Source organism: Nerophis lumbriciformis, linkage group LG15 (assembly GCF_033978685.3).
Source record: "Nerophis lumbriciformis linkage group LG15, RoL_Nlum_v2.1, whole genome shotgun sequence".
NCBI lineage: Eukaryota > Metazoa > Chordata > Actinopteri > Syngnathiformes > Syngnathidae > Nerophis > Nerophis lumbriciformis.
In genome coordinates, this window is record NC_084562.2 from 2,436,743 (window position 1) to 2,449,039 (window position 12,297).

The 12,297-nt window shown below is 41.0% G+C and overlaps 1 protein-coding gene across 2 annotated transcripts in view; it reads left to right on the forward strand.

Moving 5' to 3' along the window:
- LOC133616020 (12S rRNA N(4)-cytidine methyltransferase METTL15-like) overlaps positions 1-12,297 on the forward strand; it is a 187,313-nt gene that overhangs the window by 147,274 nt on the left and 27,742 nt on the right. The window lies entirely within an intron of this gene.

Here is a 12,297-nt window from a genome sequence, read left to right on the forward strand (position 1 = left end):
GTGAGGGAAAAGTGGATCGTGAGATCGACAGGCGGGTCGGTGCGGCATCTTCAGTAATGCGGACACTGTATCGATCCGTTGTGGTGAAGAAGGAGCTGAGCCGGAAGGCAAAGCTCTCAATTTACCGGTCGATCTACGTTCCCATCCTCACCTATGGTCATGAGCTTTGGGTTTTGACCGAAAGGACAAGATCACGGGTACAGGCGGCCGAAATGAGTTTCCTCCGCCGGGTGGCGGGGCTCTCCCTTAGAGATAGGGTGAGAAGCTCTGCCATCCAGGGGGAGCTCACAGTAAAACCACTGCTCCTCCACATCGAGAGGAGCCAGATGAGGTGGTTCGGGCATCTGGTCAGGATGCCACCCGGGAGGTGTTTAGGGCACGGGGAAGACCCAGGACACGTTGGGAAGACTATGTCTCCCGGCTTGGCCTGGGAACGCCTCGGGGTCCCCCGGGAGGAGCTGGACGAAGTGGCTGGGGAGAGGAATGTCTGGGCTTCCCTGCTTAGGCTGCTGCCCCCACGACCCGACCTCGGATAAGCGGAAGAAGAAGGATGGATGGATGGATGGATGGATGGACAATGGCTCCATTGGCATGGAAACGGAAGTTCTCCTTTTATTATTTATTATCTATTGTGATCACCACAACAAAATTATAGAAAATAAAGTTAAAGTACCAATGATTGTCACACACACGAGGTGTGGCGAAGTTATTCTCTGCATTTGACCCATCACCCTTGATCACCCCCTGGGAGGTGAGGGGAGCAGCGAGCAGCAGCGGTGGCCGCACCCGGGAATCATTTTTGGTGATTTAACCCCCAATTCCAACCCTTGATGCTGAGTGCCAAGCAGGGAGGTAATGGGTCACATTTTTATAGTCTTTGGTATGACTCGGCTGGGATTTGAACTCACAACCTACCGATCTCAGGGCGGACACTCTGACCACTAGGCCACTGAGTAGTTGACAAATACTCCAGTAAAATTTGCTAAATGCGATATGTCGAGGGACGATTGTATAAATTAAGTGTGTAACGACACGGCATCCTCATGGTTCGGTACGCACAGTGGTGCCTTTACATATGAGTTTAATTCGTACTATGAGGAAGCTCTTAACTCAAATACAGTACCCGTATAAATGAATGTTACGCATTGAAATTCATTCCTTTTCTATTAATCCAGGATTATGACTTGGAGGCCGCATTGGGGGAGTATATATATATATATATATATATATATATATATATATATATATATATATATATATATATATATATATATATATATATAAATATGTTTATGTATGTATGTATGTATGTATGTATGTATTAGTGTTGTCCCAATACCAATTGTGGAGGTTTCCCTCTTGTGGGTTCTCCTGACCGCAATAGACCTTCTCGGGATCCCGGGAGTCTGGTTTGAACAATGTTTTATTTTGCGCACACGCGCCAGGACAGCACTTTGCTCTGCAACTTTTCAGTCCATTTGGCTTGCTCTCTCTTTCTCGTCTCGGCGTGGTCTTGCATGCGTGTCTGTCTTCTCGCTCCAACTCCCACTCGTGTGACGTGGCCCCGGCTGCTGCTGATAAGCATGACAGGTGATTGGATGATCATCCCCAACTGAGCAATCCAATCACTTGCCAGCTGTGCCTCAAAGCTGGTCCTTACTCACCCCATTCCGCAGCAGGCTCGCAGACCACGCCCCCCTCCACACCAATATTTTGGTACTGGTGCCAAAATGTATTGCAATACTTTTCGGTACTTTTCGATACTTTTCTAAATAAAGGGGACCACAAAAAATTGCATTATTGACTTTATTTTAACACAAAATCTTAGGGTACATTAAACATATGTTTCTTATTGCAAGTTTGTCCTTAAATAAAATAGTGAACATACTAGACAACTTGTCTTTTAGTAGTAAGGAAGCAAACAAAGTCTCCTTATTTAATCTGCTGACATATGCTGTAACATATTGTGTAATTTTCCATTCTATTATTTTGTCAACATTATTAAGAACATGTGGTAGAAAATGAATGATTAATCTACTTGTTCATTTACCGTTAATATCTGCTTACTTTCTCTCTTAACATGTTCTATCTACACTTCTGTTAAAATGTAATAATCACTTGTTCTTCTGTTGTTTGATCATTTACATTAGTTTTGGATGATACCACAAATTTGGGTATCAATCCGATACCAAGTCGTTACAGGATTATACATTGGTCATATTAAAAGTCCTCATGTGTCCAGGGACATATTTCCTGAGTTTATAAACATAATATATATATTTTTTTAAACGAAAAAAGATTGTGTGAAGCTAAAAAGTATCGATGTAATCATAGTAGTATCGACTACATACATTCCTGAATTTGGTATCATTACAGTGGATGTTAGGTGTAGATCCACCAATGCCGTTTGTTTACATTTTAACGGCGGTGAGCTACAGTGTGTAGTGAAATATGTTTAGCTATTCCTCGTCCTGCAGGGATGATACATGTAAGAAACTTACTTTATTTGTCGCCATGGAGACGAGGATTAGTGATTTAGAAGCAGCTAAAACACTGCCGACAGCGGCTGGACCGGTACTTTTTAGAGACGGTATAGTACCGAATATGATTCATTAGTATCGCGGTACTATACCAATACCGGTATACCTTACAACCCCAGTATGTATATATGTATATAAATATACAGTGTATGTGTGTGTATACGTATATGTATATATTAGGGCTGTCAAACAATTTAAATATTTAATCGCGATTAATTGCATTTTGTTAATTTTAACCCAAAATTAATCGCGATTAATCGCAAATAGGTATAATTTTTCAAAATTAATAAGTGTAGCCTAGACAGATAATTTTCAGGTGGCTTCACATTGCTGGATGACAATCTTTTAACCTTCTCTTTTTGTTAATCAAATGTAATATTGAGCCTGCTAATCATTCTGTAATTGAGGACTCAACCAGAACATGTTATAAAATAATTTACACAATATTTCAGCCAGCCAGAAAAATCCACCCGCCGTCATATTCCTAAACTGATGTACTAGCATTTATTTAGGTGCAAATATCTCAGAATAACATTACAAAACATCTCTGACAAAGCATAATTGTAATGTAAGATATTTTTAGTTTGGTAATTTCAGGGTTTCCCACATTACCTCCCTGCTTGGCACTCAGCATCAAGGGTTGGAATTGGGGGTTAAATCACCAAAAAGGATTCCCGGGCGCGGCCACCGCTGCTGCTCACTGCTCCCCTCACTTCCCAGGGGGTGATCAAGGGTGATGGGTCAAATGCAGAGACTAATTTCGCCACACCTAGTGTGTGTGTGTGACTATCAGTGGTACTTTAACTTTAACTTAATAGCCAAAATACCTGTGGAGGTGGGGGTGTGGTTGGGGTGTCGTCGATATGACGTCATTGCATGATTTAATATGATGCATATATTCTTTAAAAATGGATGTGAATATAGATTTAAAACAAATCTGTTATTAATAAGTATAGTATTAGCATATATGTTTTTTATATATTTCTTCTATTTTTGATTCATTGCTGCTTATTGTGCAATGTACTTTGATGAGATTAAAATGTTTTTATTTCGATTTAAAAAAAAAAATCCTTTTAGTCACTTTTTTTGTAATAAAAATGCAGCTGGGATAGGTTACAGCACCCCCCGCGACCCCGAAAGGGACAAGCGTTAGAAAATGCATGGAGGGAAAAACGATTGGCAACAAATCTAGAATCTATTTTTGGTATTATTGGAGACTGTACTCGTGCTTAGAGACTGTTTAGATTCTGTCGCGCCATGTATGTGACGAAAAGCAAGTTGCAGCGACGTCACACTTGCATCGGCTGCTGGGAGCCTTTCTTCCATTAAAAGCCGCCAGTGTCATCTTAAATTGTGAAGATCGCTGTCTGCCGGTATATCTCTAATATATTAAAGTATGTCCACAGCGCAGATATGCTATCTCCACTCCAGACAACTCCATGTGTATGTATGTTGTTAATGTGTATGTTATTGTGTTATGATGGTGATTTTTCCCATGGTCTTTGAACACATTGTGTCAGCAGAGAATGAACAAGTGTTGTGTGTCTCGGAGTGAAGCACAGAGGCAGACGTGTGTGCACTGAGGAAATACTTGTTGGAATTGGGCCGATGTTAGCATAAAATTGGCCATGAAAGCTAAAAAGAGCGTCAGACCTTGTTTGTTTTCTTCTGGATGCCAGAACACATTATATTACTTTATTTTGTTAGGTGTGACGCATAATTTGAAGCCCGTACGTTAAAGAGAAACCTTAAAGGCCTACTGAAACCCACTACTACCGACCACGCAGTCTGATAGTTTATATATCAATGATGAAATCTTAACATTGCAACACATGCCAATACGGCTTACTAAAGTGCAATTTTAAATTTTGCGCGAAATATCCTGCTGAAAACGTTTCGGTATGATGACGTCAGCGCGTGACGTCGCGGATTGTAGAGGACATTTTGGGACAGCATGGTGGCCAGCTATTAAGTCGTCTGTTTTCATCGCAAAATTCCACAGTATTCTGGACATCTGTGTTGGTGAATCTTTTGCAATTTGTTCAATGAACAATGGAGACAGCAAAGATGAAAGCTGTAGGTGGGAAGCGGTGTATTGCGGCCGACTTCAGCAACACAAACACGGTCGGTGTTTCATTGTTTACATTCTCGAAAGATGACAGTCAAGCTTTACCATTGGCCTGTGGAGAACTGGGACAACAGAGACTCTTACCAGGAGGACTTTGAGTTGTATACGCAGACACGGTACCGTGAGTACGCATGCAGCTGCAGCTTCCAAACATTTGATCGCTTGCTTGTACGTGCGTGCCGCTATGTGCATGTCACGTACGTAACTTTGGGGACTTTGGGGAAATATATGTGCTGTATGAACTTTGGGGAGGTGAACAGTACTTTGGGCTGTGGGATTGAGTGTGTTGTGCAGGTGTTTGAGTTGTATTGGCGGGTTATATGGACGGGAGGGGGGAGGTGTTTGGTATGCAGGATTCATTTGTGGCATATTAAATATAAGCCTGGTTGTGTTGTGGCTAATAGAGTATATATATGTCTTGTGTTTATTTACTGTTTTAGTCATTCCCAGCTGAATATCAGGTCCCACCCGCCTCTCACAGCATCTTCCCTATCTGAATTGCTCCCACTGCCCTCTAGTCCTTCACTCTCACTTTCCTCATCCACGAATCTTTCATCCTCGCTCAAATTAATGGGGAAATTGTCGCTTTCTCGGTCCGAATCGCTCTCGCTGCTGGTGGCCATGATTGTAAACAATGTGCAGATGTGAGGAACTCCACAACCTGTGACGTCACGCTACTCGTCTGCTACTTCCGGTACAGGCAAGGCTTTTTTATCAGCGACCAAAAGTTGCGAATTTATCGTCGATGTTCTCTACTAAATCCGTTCAGCAAAAATATGGCAATATCGCAAAATGATCAAGTATGACACATAGAATGGACCTGCTATCCCCGTTTAAATAAGAAAATCCCATTTCAGTAGGCCTTTAAACGTAGTTAAACCGTATGTATAGCATAGCGCTTTTATTTTGAAGCCAGAAAAGTGTGTGATTGTTTTGAGAAAGTGTCTTGACATGTTTTGACATCAGATCAAGTGTTTGCAATAAAAGTCTCTTTTCAACATTCTGCCAACCCTCTTTCATTTCTGTTGAGCTTTGATGTCTTCTTACTTACTAAATCAGTCACAGTAACAATCTAAATGTTATGTTGTCACTGCACCTTAATCGTAATCTGAACACTGAAGTGAAGCACCACCCACCTCGGTACGACACAAGCAGCAGGTGTTTGCTGGATGGATGTCGCCTCTTCTCCAGGCGAAAAATAGTCCTTTCTTGTCGGAAGAACAACTTGTCATGCCTTTGAGACAGATATTTTAATAAGTTAGACTTTCCTTTGTCCATTTCTGCTCGCTTGTGGCTCATCAGTAGCAAGTGAACTGCAGCCAAGTTCCCCCGCTACGGCACGGCACGAGGGTCAAAAAGGAAGTGTTTGCGTGAATTGGCTGTTAAAAAAATGTGTGCCGTTATAGAAATTTATAGATAACGCGTTATCGCGTCAACTTTGACAGCCCTAGTATATACTGTATATATATATATATATATATATATATATATATATATATATATATATGTATGTACTGAACAAAAATATAAACGCAGCATTTTTGTTTTTGCTCCCATTTTCCATGAGTTGAACTCAAACTTTTACTATATATACAAAAGACATATTCCTCTCAAATATTGTTCCTAAATCTGTGTTCATGAGCATTTCTTCTTTGCCAAGATAATCGATCCCACCTCACCGGTGTGGCATATCAAGATGATGATTTAACAGCATGATTATTGCACAGGTGTGCCTTAGCCTGCCCACAATAAAAGGCCACTCTGGAATGTGAAGGTTTGCTTCATTGGGGGTCTGGGGGGGTCAGAAAAGCAGTCAGTATCTGGTGCGGCCACCATTTGCATTGTCATGCTGCAACATGAGGTGATGGTCACTGGTGAATGGCACAACAACGGGCCTCAGTATCTTGTCATGGTATCTCTGTGCATTCAAAATGCTATCAATAAAATGCACTTCCGTTCGTTGTCCACACCATGACTTATAGAGACTTAGACTTCCTTTTATTGTCATTCAAATTTAAACTTTACAGTACAGATAAGAACGGAATTTCGTTGCATTAGATCGTTGTAGTGCAGGATAAAAGAGCAATAAGGTGCAGATATAAATAAATAGATTACTGTACAGATAAATATATTGCACGTTTGCATATGCTTCCAGTTTATGGATGTATGTTGGCATAGTGGTTAGAGTGTCCGCCCTGAGTGTGACAATTATTGGAACTTTAACTTTAACTTATATTGTCTTTATATTCCATAACCCCACCCCTACCACGGGCCACTCGATTCACAAAGTTGGCCTCAGCAAACTGCTCTCCCACACGACGCCACGCACGCTGTCTGCCATCTGTCTTGAACAGTGAAAACTGTGATTCCTCCGTGAAGAGAACACCTCTCCAACGTGCCAGACACCATTGAATGTGATCATTTTCCCACTCAAGTCTGTTACGACGATGAACTTCAGTCAGGTTGAGACCCAGATGAGGATGAGCTGCTTCCCTGAGACGATTTCTCATCGTTTTTGCTGAAATGTTTTGGTTATGCGAAACCAATTTTTGCAGCAGCAGTCTGGGTGGCTGGTCTCCAACGATCATGGACGTCCTGGGCTAGTGTGGTTACACGTGGGCTGCGTTGTTGAGGCCGGTTGGATGTACTGCCAAATTTTCTGAAACACCTTTGGAGACGTCTTATGGTAGAAAAAAATTACATTAAATTCATAAGCAACAGATCTGGTGGACATCCCTGCAGTCAGCATACCAACTGCACGCTCCCTCAAAACTTGCAACATCTGTGGCATTGTGCTGTGTAATAAAATTGCAAATTACAGAGTGGCCTTTTATTGTGGGCAGCCTAAGGCACACCTGTGCAATAATCATGCTGTTTAATCAGCATCTTGATATACCACACCTGTGAGGTGGGATGGATTATCTTGGCAAAGAAGAAATGCTCAGTAACACAGATTTAGACAGATTTGTGAACAATATTTGAGAGAAATAGGTATTTTGTGTATATAGTAAAAGTTGAGTTGAACTCATGAAAAATGGAGGGCAAAAACAAAAGTGTTGCATTTATATTTTTGTTCAAACTATCTATATATATATATTTACATAATCATATATACATACATACGTGTGTGTGTGTGTGTGCGTGTGTGTGCGTGTGTGTGTACATAATATATTAATATAATGGCTATTTAATTAATATAATTAGATATTAAGAGTATGTAAAAGTTTGACTCATACCTTGGTTACTTCCGTGAGGACCTTCTTAAAGTTATGTCATTATTTAGAAATATTAAGCAGCTAAAATGTGCCAAGAATGGATAGGTGTGGAGAGTGTTTTGCATTTTACAATATCTACCAAGTTCAGTTAGCAGGCTGTGATATGTGTGACCATTTTAGTTGCATTTTTGTTGCGCCATGACTAGGGTAGGTAGTTGGGTCATACAAGTAAATCATGTGATGTAATCACTTCAAACCCCAATTCATGTTTATTGACCTGAATTACACATGTTATCCACAAGATGGTGGCAAAAGTCAGTCAGACATTTAAAATTAATTTGAAAACATCCCACTGGCCAGATTGTTAAACTAATGGCGTCTTGTGGGCCAAACTCAAGATGCTGGCGGGCCCGCAGGCTGTAGTTTGGATCCCCCCCCCCCCCTGCCCCAGCACAATAGATTGTACAAACAAATAGTTTTATACAACATAAAATATACAGTATACACTAGTAATGGCTGCTGGTGGCAGGAGCTCTGTGCTCTTGTGTCATCCTTTTGTGTTCCTGGTGTTTCCCTCTTGTCTTCATGTGTTGTTTTTTTTGCCTTTTAGTTGGGGACCCTTTGGGACTGTGTGACAAGGGGTGGCACTCTCGTGACTTCTGCGGTGCTTTTTTGTGGGCTTCTGGATAGGCCTCCCGTGAGCCTTTTGGCCGTGGGGACCAGCTGTTTGGAGAGACTGGAGGAGAGGAGATGCGGATGAAGAGACAGGGCTGCGGAGCTTGCACTGGGTGCCGGGACAGACAAGCTTCACAGTGTCTTGGCTGAATGAGCATGTATTAGACACCTCGGTCTCCTTGGACGCATCCTCGCTCATTCACGCGCACTGGACACTGGCCGATAGTTGGTGGGCGGCCGAGGGTGGAGTCAACGCTCTTGGTTGCTTTGTTGGGTCTGCTCCTGTCTCTGGCCATGCTCCCCCCACCCCAGCAGACGATGGCGTGGAACACCGCAGAAGCCACCACAGTGTATATGGGTGTTGAAATTATGTTTTTGTTTGGTTGCTTGTAGGGCTGGGCGATCTGGTCTTTTATTAATATTTCAATATTTTTAGGCCATATACACGATATATATCTCGATATTTTGTCTTAGCCTTGAATGAACACTTGATGCATATAATCACAGCAGTATGATGATTCTATGTGTCTACATTAAAACATTCTTGTTCATACTGCATTAATATATGCTCATTTTAAACTTTCATGCAGAGAGGGAAATCACAAGTAAGTCAATTTAGCAAAAGTGTATTTATTAAACAGTTATTAAGCAGTGGCACAAAAATTCATGTCATTTCAAAACAAAAAGTGCAAGATTGTCAGAGACATTTTAAAACAAGCTATTAGTGCACTTTTGTGCATGATGTCACTAAGATGACATATCAAAACAACACTAAATTAAAGTGCACTTTTTGTACAGAACGCCACTACAATAGTTTAAAACAAATAAAGTGTACTTTTGTGCATGATGTCACACAAGATATTTCAATAACTGTCAAATAAAAATGAGCTGCATAATAGGAAATCAAATAGTGTATGTCCTTCGCTATGTGGTAGGTTACTGCAGACGTTATCTCCTTCTGTTGTTGACTATTTGTTTCATACGGTGTTGATGTGGAAATTGTTGCTTGGGCATTTTGTTGGTGTGGCACCAAACGGAGATGTTGACATGCAGAGTTTCAAGCACTCTTCATTCTCTAGCGGGTGACTTTTCAAATGATGCTACAAATTAGCAGTGTCGCTTCTTTTTGTAGCAACACTTTTGCTGCATACTTGACATATTAGGGTTGTCTGTTCAACATCTTCCCGCTTGAAGCCAAACCACCACCAGACGATGGACCCCTTGCTGTTTTTCTTGGGAATTAATTATTCTTCCATCATTTGTTACCAGATTTGCACCTTCTCTCTCTCGTATTACCACTCGCACCGCACCGCTAGCACCACAGCTAACGTTACAATGCCGCTACCTCTCTGCTCCGTGAGAGCGTGTGACGTTGCACGCGCGACAGTATGTGACGTATGTAAGAAGGTGCGCTTGTTTTATGTCTCTGTCAGAAGGAGAGACAAGAAAGAGTGAGAAACGCCTGTAGTGTAATGGCCACAGCTAAAAGCAACTGCGTGAGAACGTATACTCGAATATCACGATATAGTCATTTTCTATATTGCACAGAGACAAACCCGCGATATATCGAGTATATTCGATATATCGCCCAGCCCTAGTTGCTTGTCTGTGCATGGTGCGATCGTGTGTGCGCAATGTATATTATTAGTTGATTATTTTTAGTTGTTTTTTTTGTTTTACTTGTGTGGTTGTGTGTAGAAGTGGCACTGCTGGAGTGGCAGCTGGTTGCATCAGCTCTGCCCTTTTAATGTCTTTAATGTCCTTTGAGTTCTTTGCTGTTTCCCTCATACACACATGTTTATGTGTGCTATGGCTATGAGGGTTGTTTCCCCTTGGCCTCAGTCTGGACACCCTCTCCAGGGGCCCAGGCTTAGACTGAATTTGTTTTTCTCCCCCACCCCCACCTCAGCGTTGACCTGTTTCTCACCTTTTTTGTAAGGGGTGCCGTAAGTTGGCAGACCCGTCAGCGATCCTGTTCTGTCTCCATTAGACGCCATTAGACTGTACAACTTCTCTCTGGAGGGGAGGGGGGTACAAGGATGACAGGGGATGCAAAACAATAACAGTGCAATACTTTTTCATAACATGGTCACTACTGCCTAGTTTCTCTTCTTATATTCTTATTTTTCTGTTACATTTTTATTCTCATTGTTGCTTTTTATTTTTATTCTTATTGTAATATTTTTCTATTTTGTTTCCATTTATACCCCCATTATTTACTTTTTACTTTTTAAATTTGATCTCAATTCTGTACACTGCTGCTGGAATTTTAATTTTCCTAAGAGAACTCTCCTGAAGGAATTAATAAAGTACTATCTATCTATCTATCTATCTATCTATCTATCTATCTATCTATCTATCTATCTATCTATCTATCTATCTATCCATCTATCCCTGTAATGTTTGTCTGCTCTTGAATGGGATTGTGCTGAAAATCTAAAATTCCCCTCAGAGATTATTGAAGCACTTCTGATTCTGATTCTGATGAAAGCACCATCATCAACTTCTCCCTATTTTCATTGATAAATGTCTGACGTTTAAAAATCATTTTAACTCTCTGTGAAAAAGATTACACATTTTCTTTTTAAATAAAGCATGAAATGCAACTGCGGTAATAAAATTTGCCAATAAAAATGACAAATTAAGTCTAAATAATAATCCACTTTTAAGCTACTTTCACACTGCAGGGTCGGATGTCCAATTCTGACTTTTTGGTCAAATCCAATCTTTTTAGTATCCGTTCACATTACAAAAAAATAATGACATTTTTAATGTGAATGCAATCTGACCCGTATGCGGACATGACATCATGACGTTTGCGGAAGTTAAAATGGCTTCAGCTTTAGTCTGTTTCAATACTGGCAAATTTGTGGCAATTTCAAGGATTTTGTGCAATCAAAGTCAACAATTTGTGAACCGAATTATTGCAGGTGGAAGATAAAGAAGGAAGAGTATAAGTATTTTGGCTCTCGCAGTTTTACGGGATAACTTGCTTCGATGTCTGCTTGAAGAGTGTGTCTGTAGGCGAGCAGTTGGAGACAGAAGTGGTAGATGTTTATTATTATTGTCATCGGTTTTCTGCTCTGTTTATTTTGTAACCGTCTATTTTGGCAATAATTATGACGCCTATCACTTTTTGATAACTTGTGGTTGGATGAATGCGACTGGAGCACAGAATCGTTCACATTGACGACGCATTACATAAATATACGATTCAGGCTTGTGTCCGATGTGAAAAATTTGGAATTGCACTGTTCATATCATACAGGTTGGAATTGGCCTGCTGTGTGAACAAGGCTTGGGAAATCGGTATGGAGCTTACGGTCGGGTACCGATTCAATATGATGTATATTTTAGTTAAACCAGTATTATACGTATAGACATTTACCTCCAAATTCTTCAGGACAACCTAAAATCATCAGCCCGGAGGTTGGGTCTTGGGCGCAGTTGGGTGTTCCAACAGGACAATGACCCCAAACACACGTCAAAAGTGGTAAAGGAATGGCTAAATCAGGCTAGAACTAAGGTTTTAGAATGGCCTTCCCAAAGTCCCGACTTAAACGTGTGGACAATGCTGAAGAAACAAGTTAATGTCAGAAAACCAACACATTTAGCTGAACTGCACCAATTTTGTCTTGAGGTGTGAACAAAAATTCAACCAGAAGCTTGTGGATGGCTACCAAAAGCGCCTTATTGCAGTGAAACTTGCCAAGGGACATGTAAGCAAATATTAACATTG